General features: G+C 37.4%; 1 long non-coding RNA gene across 1 annotated transcript in view; it reads left to right on the forward strand.

Annotated features, from left to right (window-relative positions):
• The first annotated feature begins 746 nt into the window (after nt 1–746).
• The window catches only part of LOC141548511 (uncharacterized), a 31,554-nt gene continuing 14,274 nt past the window's right edge, over nt 747–18,026 (forward strand). Inside the window, exons 1-3 of the long non-coding RNA XR_012483988.1 lie at nt 747–3,232; nt 5,091–5,202; nt 15,078–15,150. This is a non-coding gene — a long non-coding RNA (uncharacterized LOC141548511). The remainder of the gene's footprint in view (nt 3,233–5,090; nt 5,203–15,077; nt 15,151–18,026) is intronic.

Here is an 18,026-nt window from a genome sequence, read left to right on the forward strand (position 1 = left end):
TGGCCTTGTGGGAGCTTTCTTGCTTTCAGCATTTGGCAATCTGAAACATTTCACCTCTACTGGGGGTTTGGGGGAGGTGTTACTCCCTGTCTAAGTTTCTAAGCAGTTCCAGATGTGAGATGTTTGAAGTGCCTTCAAAAAAATTGCATCCAGTTTTTCTGGCTGGAGAGTCAGGGTACTGCACCGCTGCTGCCCTGGCTTCCTTTGGCAACTGGGGCTTGATTTCATTGTTCATTGATGCCTTCCTTCTCTCTTCATATCCAGAATCAGTTACTAGATTATGCTCGCTCCTTATGCTTGATCACTAGATCTGGTGCAAAACTAGGTTTTAGCCTGTTCTCAGGATCTAAGTACCTCAGCTCCTGACCCTCCCCGGCCCCTTTTCTCCATTTGCTTTGTGTGAGTATTGCCAACCTCAGAATAGCTGACAGCCCTGCCTTTGTGCTAGGACGTCTAAAACTTTGCACAAGCTCATCCTTCCACCATCTTTATACCAACAGCATTTCCCCTCCTACCAACCAGTTATAATCCACCATAAAAGCCATCCTCTTTTCTCCTTTGTAATGGCTCCACTCCATTGCAAACCTGACCTCACTTTATGTGATAGCTATGCTCCTAAAGGATTACATGTAAATCAACTAACATGTACTGTACCAGGAACCCCCATTTTTAAAATTAAAAAAAAAGGTGTTTAAAATACCATTTCAAAGGTAGTTTTTATTGCCATAAATAACAGTGATGATGCTTGAGAAAGGTTGAACTCTCTATTAGGTGATATCACTTACTATAAGATTTCCAAAGATCTTAACGATGCTACCTGACTATTTGACCGAAGAAAGGAGAAAAGTCCTGTGTCCCTCTAGAGCAAGTCAAGTACTAGGAACACCACCTCTCATCTGGGCTATTGAAATAACCTCCTAAATGGGCTTCCTACCTATCTTCCCTTTTGGATCTCTTTTCCACTCAGCTGTCAAATTGATCTTTCTGAAGCATAGATGTGATCATAACACTCCTCCGCTAAGGAGGTTGCAAAAGGCTCCCCTAATGCCATACAGTACAAACCACCGTGTTTGGCATTTAAAGCTCTTCACAATAATCTATCTTTATATACTTTTCCCATTTTTCTCTCTCTGATGCTCTGTTCCCTTCTCATCCTTCCTTCCTGATAATTATAATTTGTAGTAATATACCTCCCAACCCTATTTTGGGCTTACTTAGTATTATCTAGCTAAATCTTGTTTCTTCAAATCCCCCTTGCTTCAGATTTTCTCTTGCGATCACAGGCTCACCCAACTTCAGATGGTTTTCCCCAGGTCAAAAACCTGAAACAGGAGGGTAAGCAGGCATAAGCAAAGGGTTAATATTTGATGAATTATTTAAAAAGAAAATTTGCAGCAGTTACAGAAACCTTGCTAACTCTAATAAGCCCAAGGTACAAACATATTTTTTAAAAGCACCTTCTGCCAAACACCCACTAATCCTGTGCTATCAAATTTCTCCATGATGAAATGTCAAATAACAATATTGATAGGATAATAAGTTCCAAATGAATATTTGACAAACAAAAGATCACTTTTAAAATATACTAGAGGAAATAGATGGGAGTTATCTTTCATAAGCATGATAAAGGGTCTTCTCAACCAAACGAGATAAAGATCAAATAAATTATTTTGAGCACATAAAATTGAAAAGCTTTTGAAGCTAAAATAAGAAAAAAGGTCAACTGAGGGGGAAAAAATCTCTCCATCAAATAGTCCTGATAAGGATCTGATAGCCAGGATTCATAGGAAATGAACCCAAGTATATGATCCAGAGCCAACTGACAAAGAATATGAATAAATGGTTTTCAAAAGAATTGCAAATTGCAACTATATGGAGAGTGCTCTAAATTTCTTGTAAGAGAAATGCACATTAAAACAACTCTGAGTCTTGATCTCACACAAATTGGTAAAGAGGCAAGTAGTCCACATAAGAGGGGCTACCAGAAGATTATTCCTATTCTGGAAACTTAGAATTATACCAAGAAACTAATATATCCATACCCTTTGACCCAGAGATTCCCAAGTACCTAAATAGTCTGGGGGATTTTATTTGGTTTTTTTTTTTTAATAGAGTAAGTGCTCATTGATTGGGGAATAGCTAAAGAAACTGTAATACACAAACATAATAAAATCCCATACTATAGAAAGTGATGTTGATGAACAGAAGTATGAAAAGAATATGAACTGATACAAAATGAAATAAAAAATAAACAATGTATACAATGACAAACAATATAAATGGAATGAAAAATAAAACTAAACTAAATATTGTATAATTACAATAAATTTTGTTGGTTCTGGAAAAAAAAGTCGAGAAAATTTACTTCTGGGTCAAAATTAGGTATATTAATTTAAGACATACATTTTCAGACATAGCCAGTGTGTAGATTTGTTGTTATTTTTAAACCATACGTTGTATTAAGCAAGAAGGCTTTCATGGGTGTCAGTTACAGATTCTAAGTTGGAAGAAAAAGAAAAATCTCAATATAGAACTTAAAATTACAAATCAGGAAACAGAAAAGTTCAGAAAGGCTATATTGTCACTATCATGCTAAATTTAATATACAGTTGAAAAAAAAACCCTGTTCATAAGTTTACAGTTTCATATACAATTCTTTTTTTAGTTCCTTGCATATGATCAGGCTTGTTAAGTTCACAATAAAAAGTTGCTGTTTTTGAAATAAACTTTCTAAAGCAGGGACTCCACCATTTTTATGTCATGGACCCCTTTGACAGTTTGGGGAAGGGCCCCCTCTCAGATTGTTGGTTTTTTTTAATGTATATAATATTTGAGGAATTTCCTTTGTAAAAAAAAAAGTCAACTATATTGAAAGTTATTCAAATATATTTTTTAAAAAGCTCCTGGAGCCTGGTTTAAGAACCCCTGTTGTAGAGGCAACTTCTCCCTCAAAAAAAGATAGAAAATGTCTTTCCCCATTTTCTAGGCAAAAGTGAGAAAACTCTTGGTGTGGGACTTTGTATATACAATCAAGTGTGGTCAATGTGTTGGTTGGTCTTACTGATCTTGTTTTTATCTTTTAATCTTTGTTACAAGGGAAGTCTTCCTGGTCAGGAGAGGGAGGAGAAATACATTCAAAAATGAATGGCATGAGAAAAGAATCCATCAATAAAAGGAACAAAAAGGAATATTGATGGAAATAGCAGTTGAAGCTAAATGTTTAAACTCCCAGGTGAGCCCTTTCATGCTTCGTAGTTTTAAAAGCTGAATAAGTCTTTGCTGTACAATGGTTTGGTAAAGATAAAATGTCCCCAGTTAATCTAGGCAAGAACAGAAGGGCTTATTTTTCAAACATTGAGTTTCATTTAATAAAATGAATATAGATTGATTGTTAAACCCTGAGCTTAGAGAGAACACATTCCTCTTTTCACAGCAAACCAGATGTCGCCAGTGGGGCTTAAATGGCTCAAGTTGATGTGGTTTACATCAGGCCAGACTTGAGTCAAGATGTGTCTCAGGTAATCATATTACCCTTTGCATTACTGGGAGAAACTGCTGTTTAATTGGGACACCTGCAGACTCAAATGTGTTGCTGACCAGCATCTGGTTTTTGGTTACTTCTGAGAAATTTGGGTTTCAGTGTTCAGCAGCTAATGAGATGGCAAGAGAGCAGAATTGCTTTAATAGCTCTTTCAGACCTTTTACAAACACTTAAGTTGTGAATTTAACGTAAAGCTTAAGACCAACAACTTTCAAGTTTTGAATCTATCTTTTCTCATTCCTTAATAAAGACAGGTTTAAAATGAAGCAGTTCAAATACAAAACAATACCCTGTTGATGGACTTGGGAGAGTTATTTGGGCAAAAGATAGCAGATGACCTGTGATTTCACAGTGGAGAGCAGGGCTTCTTAAACTTTTTCCACTTGTGACCTTTTTTTGCCTAAGACATTTTTACAGCTATATAATATACATATTCTGGATTTATACATACATATACATATATATACACACACATATATATATATATATATAACATATATATGGATATAGATATAAAACATATATATGGATATATATAACATATCTATATGGATATATATGTTATATATATAACATATATATATATATTCATATATATATTTATATATACATAACATATATATATATATATATATATATATACAAATGAAACATTTACTGATAATAAATCATCATTTTATGACTCCCGCATTCAATTACAAGACCCCATATGTAGTCATGACTTACAGTTTAAGAAACTGGGGTGTAGAGGACTCACAAGTGAGTAGACTCTCTCTACCAATGTAATTTATAATCTTAGAGTTGCCTGAAGGGGTCAAATGATTTGCCTAGGATCACACGGCCAGTATATATCAGAGGCATTATTCAACCCATGTCTTTATGGCCAACACTCTGTCCACTTTGCCACACTGCCTATTCATAGGATAAATCATAAAGAAAGCCTGCCAGACATCTCTAGCATTATCACTTTGGGGGGTTAGGGACTGCCACTGAAATACGAATTGAAACTTTCTATAATATTTGAATAAGTTTGTCAATTGAGTTTAAAACTACAAGGCTTGCAAATTTGGAAAAATGTAATCCTGCCCCCACTTTTCTGAATGTTGGAGGAGTTGAGTCTACAGAAAGAGGTCTGCAGCCCACACAGCAGAAAGTTATTCGTCCCCTCCCCACTCCCTTTCCACCGATCCAGATGTTTGACTGTACGTGGAACTTTGCAGTGAGCAAGGATTCATTTGAGCACTCTATTGAGCAAGTGATGAAAACTCCACGTCCAGGCTCGATTGCTGTAACAGTGTCTACAAAACCTTTCAGGACAATAAGCCCACACAATACACAGAACCAGTCAGGTTGTTAAAATAGTACTGGATGCAGAGAGTGCATCTGTTTCAAGCAGAAGTGATAAGGAAGCAAAATCGTTTTTACAGGAGAAAAATCTAAAAAGAGTTTTAGAAACAGGACATATTTGCAATGATAGAACCTATGATTCGATATCCTGTAAAATTGTCAGGGTACTCTAACCAAGGACATTTCTGTTTGTCTCAAACAGAGGAACCGTCTGTGCCATGCTTTAATGAACACCCTAATGCTCTTTTTAGAGTAAAACAGTACGTTGTGGTTTTGCAAAGTATTTCATATCTCATTTGACTGGCACATATGAGGTAAGTGCTACTACATCTTACAGATAGGAAACAAGCAGAAAGAGATCACCACTTATTTGCCATGGTCCCACAATTAGTTTTAGATATGTGAACTGGCCTTTTCGCTTCCTCACATGACTCTCCATCTCCTACCAGGGGCCTTTACATGACCTTCCCCTGGGGCCAAGAACACGTAAAGCCTTTCCTGGCAAAGTTACTTCTTGTATACTTTGTATTAATTACTTATGGATTACTCTCTTCAGATAGAATGAAAATTCCTTGAGAACAGAGACTGATTCCCCTTTTTTTTGGTCTTCCTAGTACCCGGCACACAATAGACAATAAATGTTTGTTGTACCTACCTTCTGACAGATGATAGATTTCTAGTACAGAATAAGACATATATTTTCAGATATGGACAATATGACCATTTGTTTTGGTTAATTATGAATATTTGCTACAAGGTTTTCTCTTTTTCTGAATTGGAGGTGGAGAAAAAGAATAGTCAAAGTGTTAACATGGGGAAAAAAGTCATGGAGCATTTTTTTTCTTCAATCTTTCATTTTTTTCCAATTCTTATTTTTTTATTAATTTTTATAATTATAACATTTTCTTTGACAGTACATATGCATAGGTAATTTTTTTTACAACATTATCCCTTGTACTCCCTTCTGTTCTGAGTTTTTCCCCTCCTTCCCTCCACCCCCTCCCCTAGATGGCAGGCATTCCCATACATATTAAATATCTTATAGCATATCCTAGGTACAATATATATGTGCAGAACTGAATTTTGTTGTTGTTATTGTTGCAAAGGAAGGATTGTATTCGGAAGATAAAAATAATCTGGGAAGAAAAACAAAACAAAACAAAACAAAACAAAAAAAAACAATGCTCACACTTTACACTCATTTCCCAGTGTTCTTTCTCTGGGTGTAGCTGATTCTGTCCATCATTGATCAATTGGAATTGGATTAGCTCTTCTCTAAGTTGAAGATATCCACTATGGAGCATTTTTTAATGCATAGACAAGACAGGTCAGAAGGAATCCCATAAGCAGGACAGCTTTGAAAGTTATATGAATTTAAATTTTATTATATATTTAAAAAGGAAAAGCTATACATAAGAGATGTGCAGTTTCATATCCAATTCTTTTTCTTTAATTATGGACATGGAAATACACCTTTTATTTTAATGTTTGTTCAATTCAGAATTTTTAAAGATCAAAATAAAATAAATGTGTTTGATTGATTGGGATTCAAACCCAAGTTTCTCCTAATTCCAAGACCGGAACTCTTTCTACCAACATCATACTGGCTCAAACGAAAATGACAGGAACAGCACTGTGCAGGCAGAAAAATCAAAGGGGTAAAAGGCCATTAGTTCTGGAATGGCCCTTTTTACTCCCTAATGTCCAAGTGAACATTAGCTCCTAAACCACACTCTCTACTGTGGGGCGGGGAAGAATTCAATTCAATTCATGATAACCGACACTGGGGGTACAAAGATAAAAATGACACCATTCCTACCTCAAGCATCATGGGGAGGAGGTGCAAGGTGTGAAGGTGGGGGGACAGGCATATCCACATATAATACAAAGCTGTGCCAAGCAATTCCAAGAGCTAGAAAGCACCAACAACTTGGAGGGGGAAAGGGAAGGGAAGGAGATCAGAAAGGAGTCCTGTCTAAGGTAGTTACTGAATTCTGCTATGAAAGGATCTAAGAGGCATGGCCAAGGACTGTGTGTTTTCAGATGTGAGGGACAGTCTATGTAAAATCATGGACAGGAGAGATGAAACATAGGCTTCAAGAATCAGCCTAGTAGGCCAATTTTCCTGAAAGGGAGAGCACATGAAGGCAAATAACACCAAATAAGACCAAAAAGGCAAGTATGAGTCAGATTGTGAAGAGCTTTCAAAGCCAGAATGATCATTTTATATTTTCTCTTAACAACAAAAGTGAGCCACTGAAAATTTTTGAGTAAGGAATTAACATGGTAAAACCTCTTTTAGCAATGTCATTTGGCAGCTGTATGAAGTAAGGATTGAGGAAGGGGGGAAATGGAAGGAAAATAAAATAGGCATCAAGTTGATATAGATATTATATATTGTTAATAGCTATGTTATATATAATAGGCAAGTTGATGAAGGCCTGAACTAGGACAGTATTGTCTGAACAGAGAGACGGGGAGGCAATTGGTTGGATAGAAGCAGTAAAGGAGAGGAATCATGAAAGCCTCTGAGGTTGTAAACACAAGTGACCAGAAGGGTGTTAGTGCCCTCAAAACTTTGGAAATGTGTTGGGAAATTAGGAATTTAGGAAATGGCTAAGTTAGGAGGAGAGCTGGCTTTAGAAGGATATATAATGATTTCATGGTGAGTTGGAGAGACTTTGCAGAGGATGCTTACCAGGCAGCTAGCTAGCAATGTACGACTGAGCTTCAAGAAAGAAATGAGGGCTAAAGATACTGTTTGATGTGGAAGTCTGATTGCAAAATTTAAATATGTAAGCAGTAGTAACTTGTGTTTAGATGAAAGGAACAAATAAAAAAGAATGCTTTCAGGATTTGAGCCTCTGTCTAATTTGTTAAACACAAGACAAAAGTTTTTAATTCATTAACAGGTAAAAACAGAATGATAAAACAGTCCAAATTGAGGCATGTGCCAGTGGCCATCATTTAAATAATGGGTATTTTCAATGCCAGTCTTTTTGTTGACTTTCTCACTGTGGAAGTAAAAAGCAAATAAGCATGAATGTATTTCTGTGCTGGTTTATATACTTACCAGTATATATCACTTACCATGATCAATGCAAGTTTAAAGAGCAGTAGCATATCTACTTGGTAGTTCTGGGGTCCTCTAACCTGTAGTCGTGTTATTAGATTAGATATAGATATAGATCTGTGGGCTCATGACTTGAGAGAAACTAGATCATGGCTTCCTCCCCCCATGGAATATATCAAAAAGGGCTAGATTTAAGCTTACAGAAAACTAATACGAATAATACATCATCAAATGGGTGATAAAGTTGTGAAAACAATGATTATATTTACTGGATATTGGTCATTCTCTCACCTTCACTTTTCTCACCAATTCACAAAGTAAAAAAGATATTATTGCCCATCTATTATTTGTAGATAAATGCTATGAATAAGGCCACTATCCAAAATTAACAGGAAAATCTGACTTTTTCCCAATTAAACAATATTAATCATTCCAATTAGGGAAGCATGACTATTTTTAAGCCTACCAGAACATCAGTGATACATTGGTAAATGTCAATAGCTTTCAATGGGCTAAAATTATTCAGAAATAAAGAGTCTGTGCTTATCTATTTGGGGTACCAATCTGTATAAGCTACTGAGTTTCCTGTAACCTTGGGAGGCTTTTGGATCTTTGATATTTGAGGGAGACTTACATATCTTTGGTAGATATCTTCATGATCCCAACAGAAAGTTCGTGTCGTTTTCCTTCTGCCATTACTGCCTGAAAATATGGCTAAAAGAAATCCACTTCTAAAGTTGAGAACCCAGCAAAAGATCCATAGGAAAATAACAGCCCCTCAAATTGAGCATCAGATATTTACATGACTAGTTAAGTCACCTTCAAAACACTCTCTCCGTTCTCCAATCAATTGTTAGCATAAATAATATTCACTACCCACTACAGACACCACATTCAGAAAGCAGTGAGCCGAGAAATTTCTTGGGGAAAAAAAAATTAAAATTGCAATACTGAAAGGGTAAATGTTCAAGTTCTATAATCACCCCAAAACGGATGAGTTTTATATTCCACTACCCTTATATAGCATCTTCTTTCCCCTTCTTTTCAGAGGCTAGTATACTCAAGAGTTGTAGAATGCACATATTTTGATGTATTGATCAATTATTATGCTAATTCTTTTTGTTTTTGAAAAGATATTATTTGAGGCAGCTAGGTGGCGCAGTGGATAGAATACCAGCCCTGAAGTCAGTAGAACCTGAATTCAAATGTGGCCTCAGACACTTAATAATTCCTAGCTGTGTGACCCTGGGCAAGTCACTTAACCACAATTGCCTCAGCAAAAAAAAAAAAAAAAAAAAAAAAAAAAAAAAAAGATATTTTTTGTTATAGGGGATGGCTCCCTCTGAGTAGAAGGAGAGATACCTAGAGAAACTATGGTAATGTGAAAAAAACAAAAGACATCAGTAAAAACTTGTTTGTTTGTTAAACTCTAATATATCTGTCTCAGCCTTTGTAGAATTCCCAGTATGCTCCTAGAATCCCTGAAGACAAGCTCAGGGAGGGACCTTGGAGAACATAATCTAATACCCTCATTTTAAAGATAAAGAAACTGATACCCAATCCAAGATCACACTCAAAGCAGATCTTACAAGTCAAATCCAGTCTTCTTCCCACTTTCCCTGGCTTCCTCCAGCACCATTTGAAGGTTAAAGTTAGCAAAATGTTAAATACTATGAAGTTGTTTTTTTTTTTTAAATAAAACTACAAAATATTATGAAGATTTCTTCCTCTAAATTTAGTCCGTTATTTAAACCTGACAACACATACTGAAAAGAAATGACAAACTATGGATATGACCAAGGTAATAAGGAATTATTATTCCTGTTCTCAGAATGTTTTTCAGTCTCAGAAGAATAATCTCCCAATTTACAATTTATAGACAAATAGTAACCATGACTGAGGATCCCCTCCGCTTCCCCTAGTACAGAAATTCCCTCTCGCCTTGGCAGCCAAAAGTGTTTTAAGGGGACAAGGAAGAATTTCCTTCCTAACCTGCAATCAAGGGGTCCCTTGAAATGTATTAGCTAAAATTATAAATTCTTTTTTTCTTATAGAAATGTTATAAACAGTGACCAAGTTCCCACCAGTCTTTAATTTAGCTTAAATAGTGCTATTATATCCTATCTCAGCCACTTAAAAACTGCAAGGATGTGTGATTTTCTTGATGGAGGTACTAACCCCTCCAAGCAGATCAAACCCCTCAAACCTTCGTAGATAGTTTAATGAAAGTTTAATGAGATGTGACCAAGCAGGCAGATAGCAAAGGCCAGAGGAGAAAGCTTGAAAACAGCCACTTCAGAGTATGATATAAAATCAGAGTGGAATAAAAAGATGGCAATAATGAAATAAGGGCCTAGTTGAGATTAGATAACAAATGGATAGTGAAACAGTCAGCATGATTGTGAGACTTTCTACAGGAGCATGGGAACAGATGGTGGGATAACCAGGCAAGGGTCTGGAAAGGAGCAAGCAGCAGGAGGACAAAGCGAAAGAGCCAAGGATTATGGATGGTATGTGGGTGAAATGGCTGATCAGGGGGTCAAGACTGTAAAGAGAGGAGAGGGAGAGTTTTTTAAGGATGCTGAAAGCCCACCGAGAGCTTCTGCCCCACTGCTCTAGCCTGACTCATCTGCACACTACAATGAAGCGTCAAAAAGGCCTTTAGTGAAGGACTTCAGCTATACTATGGGTCAATGAACCCTCGTGTGTTAGTCTGGGAAGCCAATTACCATTTATAACAGTTTCCATGGAAGAAAATATCCTAAGTTCCAAACAGACAACTAACCAGTAAACTTTTGAAATACATAAGCTGAATATGAAGCTCGAGCAGCATATTCAGTCTCACTTCATCTAACTCAAGGTTATTGCTCTGGTGAGAGGAATGTTTTACTTGGTTTCATAAATCCAATTCAACTTTTAAAAAAAATGCCTACTATGTGCAAAGCACAGTGTTGACAATAACAAGAGGATCAGGTAATTCCTGTGCAGCCAGATAATACAATCATAGAAATCAGCCCACTATCCCCAAAGGTAGGAGCAGCCAGATGTGGTAATGCTGAGGGCAAGGGCAGGAGGGCTACAGCAGTTCAAGACTTAAGGGAAGGGGAAGCAAGCAGATCATTTCCATTTGGCAAGGTAGTAGTGATAGCAAGGCTTTTGTGTTTTTTTTAATTAAATGAGGATGGAGAAAAATTAAAGAGGCCAGTAAGTTTTTAAAGTAAAACATTTGGCAGCTCTAAAGAGCTCCCATTTAAAGTGTTTAAAAAGCTTGATGCCTAAGGAAAAAATAATCTACTCCTACAGAGAGCTCCTGGAGTCAGAAAGACTCATCTTCATGAGTTCAGGCCTCAGCCACTTACTAGCTGTGTGATCCTAGACAAGTCACTTCACTCTGCCTCAGTTCCTCACCTGTAAAATAAGCTGGAGAAGGAAATGTAAACCACCCCAGTATCATTGCCAAGAAAACTCCAAGTGGAATCACAGAGAGTCAGACACGACTGAAGCTGATCCCCAAAGGTATAGTGGACAGAGAGGGCTGGGCTTAGAGCCAAGGCGACGAGTTCAATTCCCATCTCTGACATTTGCTAGCTGTGACTCTGGAAACTCACTTGTAGCTCTGTGTACTTTGGAGGAGTTATTGAGGAAATGACCCAATCACTAACCCAAAGTAGAAACTTAACAAGTAAGTATAATTCAAAAGAAGTCTAAACAATCCTCTTACACCCCAGTCAATCTAATAAGAACAGGCCCCTCATTTAGCTATAAGGTTCAAGATTTCTCGAAGCTCTGGGAGTCTCAAGGAGAGAGCCTCTCCATTGGGAGAGGGTGTTTCTTCACTTGGAGTTCCTTATGCCAGTGAAATTACAGTCTAGTTCTGCTACATTCCCCTCCCCATTAAAAAAAGAAAGAAAAGAAATGGAGTGTCAATCAAACAATTTAGTCCTAAGAAATCAAACAGAGTCCTCACTTCTTCACAGTGTGGGAGATCATCACCGAGAGCCTCAAATGTCCAGGTGCTGCCCCGATGAAGAGGGCTTAAGGGACACTGACGACAATTTGGGGCCATGTACAAAAATAGTGTCAGATACAGAGAGATGAAGCTGGGGAAGGGGATGTTTGCTCCACTAAGCACATATCGTAGGAGTCCTTTATCACTTTAGTGTTGTGAAAAAAAAAACAATCATTCGATTAATAAGTAAAAAGACACTGAGAGGTAGTGTCTACCACTGGGTCTAAGCCAAGCCCTCGGACATTCAGGCATTCTAGAATTTTCCCCCAGTCCTTCCTACTAGGATGCTGAATGGTGTCAAGAAACAGTCAAGGAATAACATTTAGCTAAATGTTTATGAAGTGCCTATTGTGCTCAAGTACTGGAGGTAATCAAAAAGTATCCCAGATAAGCCCCAACCTGTGCCCTCCTGGAGCTCACAGGTCTAACTGGCAGCAACTAATAATTAGAAGGAAAATAAATCAATGGACTCAAACCATCACCCAGGTTTTAGTCTCAGTTCATAACCCAACACCTGCTTCTCAGCCCCTTGCACCTGGCTTGTGCATTAGCCAGTGAGTAAGTAGATTATTTTTTCATTAGGCATCCAGCTTTTTAAACACTCTAAATGGGGGAGCTCTTTAGAGCTGCCAAATGTTTTACTTTAAAAACTTACTGGCCTCTTTAATTTTTCTCCATCCTCATTTAATTAAAAAAAACACAAAAGCCTTGCTATCACTACTACCTTGCCAAATGGAAATGATCTGCTTGCTTCCCCTCCCCTTAAGTCTTGAACTGCTGTAGCCCTCCTGCCCTTGCCCTCAGCATTACCACATAAATGAAGAGCTAACCCTGAAAAACACCAGCTCGTTAGGCAGGCCAAGCTAACACATGTCTTCCTTCTTGCCATGAGTAAACTTGTTTAAAATGTATTCTTGCCCAGTCAGTCTAAGCCAGTGTTATCTTGAAGACTGAACGCTCCTTGCAGGGTGAGCTTATTGTCTTTTCTGCTCTGATAACCTCAACTTAGAGGAGGAAATTGAGAACCACAGAAATCAAGTGACTGGCCTCAAGTCCAACAGATAATAAGCATTGGAACCCAGGTCCCGTGATTTCAAAGCTAACAATACCTGACTGATAGCACTTTGGTAGTTGATGGGCCTCTCCTATGGAGTCACTTCAGTTTTATGAGTAGTAACTGCCATTAGACAACATAAATATATTTTTCCTGGGCTCTACACTTGGTGATGAACGCCATGGGAAAAGATCTATAACCAAGGGAACATTTTTCACATTTCCTTTTTTAGAATTTTCAAGAATATTTTACTTTTCCAAATACACGTAAAGATACTTTTCAGCATTCATTTTTGTAAGACTTGGTGTTCCAAATTGTTTCCCTCCCTTCCCTCCACCCACAATCCAAGATATGTCAAACATGTGCAATTCTTCTATACATACTTTCACAATTATCATTAATTTGCAGTTCTCTAATCAATAGTGATTTCGAGCATTTTTTCATATAACTAGAAATGGCTTTAGTTTCTTCATCTATTTTTCAGATATAGAATCTTGAATTAGTAAATAATAACTTAATCACTCAGATACCCAACTTCACAATAAGCCTTCTAGAGGTGCCGATTGATGTCTCTGGAGCCCTACAGGATTTTTAAACTTTATTAGTTTTCTTGGAAAGCTATTGGGGAAAAAAGCCTTGTAAAAACCTTAAAATATTGTATCAATAATAATAATAATAATAAATTAATCTTGAGAGGATATTTTGAAATTTTCTCATCTTCTACAACTTGTTTTTCATAAAACTTATATTTGTGAAGTTATCTGAATGTTGGGTTAAAAGTTCTTTCTCTTTGCCTGAAAAACAGTAATTATCCATTGACAGGTTATTTGTCAATATGTTCATGGCTGCAGGATAAATGGCAAAGGATCAAAGTAGATATTGTTTAAAAATAAAATCAAAATAGAAGTAAGTTCAATAAATTAGAAAGATAGGTCAAACCACCTTCCACATGGTTAAAAAAAACACATGGATAGCTCTGAGAAATTGAAAGATGAAGGATGGTCCCAGAGAGCTAATAATTAAACATTCCTGCCTCCTCAAGCTTGGGGTAAGAGATTCCAAAGGCAGAATGTCATTGTCACTGTCAGATGAGGTCAGTGCCCTGGGGGGGGGGGTTGCTTAATTGTTTTTCTTTATTACAAGAGAGTTCCAGGCATTCCCCAATTGATAAATGGTCAGAGGATATGAACAGGCAGTTTTCAGAAGAAGAAATCAAAGTCATCAATAACCATATGAAAAAAATGCTCTGAATCACTAATAGAGAAATGCAAATTAAAGCAACTCTCATAGTACTTCACATCTATCAGATTGGCTAATGAAAGAAAAGGAAAAGAACAAATGCTGGACACAGCAGGAACACTAATGCACTGTTGTTGGTTGAGCTGTGAACTACCCAACCGTTCTGAAGAGCAAGTTAGAGCTATGTCCAAAGGGCAATCATACTGTGCATACCTTTTGATCCAGCAAAAGCACTACTAGGTCTGTATCCCAAAGAGATCAAAGAAAAGGGAAAAAGGATGGATATGTACAAAAATACTTGTAGCAGCTCTTTTTGTGGTGGCAAAGAATTCCAGATGGAAGGAATGCCCATCATCTGGGGAATGGCTGAATAAGTTGTGGCATATGATTGTGATGGAATAACTGTGGGATAAAAAATGAAAAGGGGGTGGTTTCAGAAAAACCTAGAAAGACCTATACGAATTGATGCAGAGTGAAGTGAGCGGTGTAATAATGTAATAATGATTAACCATAAAAGACTTGGCTACTTTGAACAATACAATGAATGATTCAAGACAATTCCAAAGGACTCCTGATGAAAAAAAAAGTTCTCTCTCTCCAGAGGAACAACTGATGAACTCTGAGTGCAAATGGAAGTATAGTTTTTTCATTTTCTTTTTTTTTCTTGTTTTCTTGTTTTTTTTTTTTTTTGTTTTTGTTTTTGTTTTTGTTTTTGTTTTTGTTTTTGTTTTTGTTTTTGTTTTTGTTTTTGTTTTTGTTTTTGTTTTTGTTTTTGTTTTTGTTTTTTGTTTTGTTTTGTTTTGCTTTTTTGCAGCATGGCTAATGTGGAAGTGTTTTGCCTGAATTCACATGAACAATTGACGTGAAATTGCCTTCCTTCTCAATAGGTAAGGAAGGGGCTAGAGGGAAGAAGAAAATTTGGGACTCTAAATTAAAAATAAAGAATGCTAAAAATGGATTTTATTTTTTTAAAATACAAGTTCATTGTGTTACCTAAGGACAAAGGTATCAAAAAAAAAAATCTGTTGTATTTTATGATATAGTTTTAAAAGCTTTAATATTCAGATGTGAACCAAACTTTCTAGATAATTAAAATAAAACAAATTTTTTTCTACAATATCAATCTTGGTGGAATGGGAAAGGAACTAACTGCAACCAATTTTTGTTCCAAAGTTAATGATCATAGTATCATAGATTCATGGATCTAGGACTGGCAGAAACTTCAGAGGCCATTGAATCCAGTTTCCTCTTTTTACAGAACAGGAACTGAGGCTCGGGGGGGAAAGGACCTGCCCAGCATCACATAGGAAATAAGTAGAATAGCTAGGGATCTAAATCCATGTTCTCTGCCTCCAAATCCTACAATCTTTTCACTCTAAATCATTTTTTACTCACTTATTAAGTACCCTCAAGTCATCTAAAATTACTTACACATTATCTCATTTTATATCCCCAGTGTTGTGTTAAGTGCTCATTGATACTGAATTAAATGAAAAGGCCAAAATAAAAATATTTAACACCTGATTACACATACAACATGAATGTTTCTATATATGTCCATCTTAATAATTTATCACAAACATTTCTTAAGTCGTGTATGTTTTTTCATCTCTCCTTTCCCCCCAAAGCTGATCTCTAATGGACAACCATTAAATTAAATCCAGTGGATGTAAGTATAATAATTACAGAGCATCATTGAAATCTACACACTGAAAATCAATTACTTATCGGACAATTTTGACTAGGTCTTTCTTTGGCATAATTTGATTGAGCCGCAGATCAATCCTTGGAAAATGATCTCTTAGTTGATTCTAAATGCCCTTCATAACTGAGATTTTCAGCTCGATACAATTGGATAAACTCTCCTTTTCATCAAATCTGCCAAGTGATTTTTGCAGGGAAAAAACATTTCAGCACCACAGTGTATTACTTGAAAAAAGAGCCCTTCTAGGCAAAAAGTAATTACAGAACAAGTCAAAGATATTATTTTAGTCAGACTCTTTTCAACACATCTATTTGGATGGATAAGCCAATTCAAATTTCCTCTTTTTTTTTCTTTAAAAGATGTTACCTCATTTTGGTTTCTGGTATACAAAATCCAATTCAATTGTCACATCTATGGCAATCTGCTGTGCAGCAGGGTGAAGGATAGAGACAAAAGAAGAAGCAGTAGAGTATAATGACAAGAGTAACTTGAAGGCAGAAAGAAAACCTTCCAGGCAGTCGCTGTTCTGTCTGTGTGTGACCTGGGGCAAATCAATTAACTGTAATGAACATTATTTTCATCATTCTATGTCAAATAGAGCTAATATTGGTACATCTTACCTCCTGGGGCTTCTGGGAAAATTAAATGAAGTGTCTTTAAAGCAGTTAGAAAATAATATACTCTGAGAACTGGTACACAGACCTTTTAAGAACTTTAACAGAAAGATGTCATTTGTTTTTGCATCCCTAGCAACTAGTATACATTAGATGCTTAATAAATACTTGTTGATTTGAGGGGGGGAACTTTTTTCTCTAGAAGTAACTGTTTTCCCAATATGGTTTCAAACCCCAATGAAATAAAAATGAAAAAAAAAAAGTTAGATGTGGTTCATGACAATGACCTACCAGGGTTACTCAAAAGTACCATTGACACTAAGACCAGGAAGGACCCATACTCTCTTTCTGATGCTGGACAAATAATTTTTAAAATCTGAGTTTTTATGGTGTTCTATGCACCTGAGTATTGGCTCCACGACCAGATTGTTGTTTGCCTTTCATTCTCGAAAAGGACCTGGACATCAAGGAGGTGATGCTGTGACCTGCAAGTGAAATGGATTGAAGTGAGGGAGAGCTGTCCAAGGTTACCTGCCTCACTTTCCCCTCCAGAGCCAGCTGGGTCCAGTGGCCACAGCTAGTCAACCCCTTGAGGAAAGGAACAATATCTTAAACTTGTCAATCTCCCCCTTAAATTGCTCAGCACAGTACTAGACAAAAGTACTTGCTTAGGAAAGAATTTGATTACGGGAATCTTGGTATTTTATGACGGAAAAGGGAACAGCAAAATAACAAGTCTGAACCAGTAGTTCTCAAGTTTCTCACTACACTTCTCCGCCTCATTTTCCCCATTTGTAAAAATGAAAATTTTGGCTTAGATTATAAGGTCCCTTCCAGCTCCAGTTCAAAAAAACCATATGGTTGAACTTGGCTAAGTCATTTCCTCTCTCCCTGGGCCCCTCTGGAAAATAAGGCTGGACTCAGTCAGTGTCCTCAAGGGTTCCTTGCAGTTGTGAAGTTCAGATCCTACTAGGAGCAAAGACAGCAGCAGCCTGTCAGGAGCCTCAAACTAATTCCAACACAAGGTTTCCCTGACTAATGGGGAAATTTGGGAAAAGCCTTTTCCCAAGCAGGAAAAGTAAACTTGATTGGAAGTCTGAACAAAACTAGCAAGAGGAACCAGGGAGGAGAGAGCGTGACCCTGACTGTAACAGGGAGGGCTGTGTGGGGAGAAGGGGCGGGGACCCTGGCTGGAAGGAGGTGCCAGGGCTCCAAGGCCTCCTGTTTCCCCGGAACTCCAAACGGAGCTCTGGCTTACTTTCTGAACATGGGCCAGCTCTGACAGGAGCTTCCAGGAGCAACCAGCAGCTCCCATCTTGCTCCCTGGCCCTCCGCCCTTCTCCCTGGGCCCTGGGCCCCTCAAGCCAGGGAGGAGCCAGTCACAGAGGAGGCCAGAGAGTCTCAGGAATTGATTGGGAGGACCCCAGACCTTTACTAGTCCAGC

This window comes from Sminthopsis crassicaudata, chromosome X, assembly GCF_048593235.1.
Source record: "Sminthopsis crassicaudata isolate SCR6 chromosome X, ASM4859323v1, whole genome shotgun sequence".
Classification (NCBI taxonomy): Eukaryota; Metazoa; Chordata; class Mammalia; order Dasyuromorphia; family Dasyuridae; genus Sminthopsis; species Sminthopsis crassicaudata.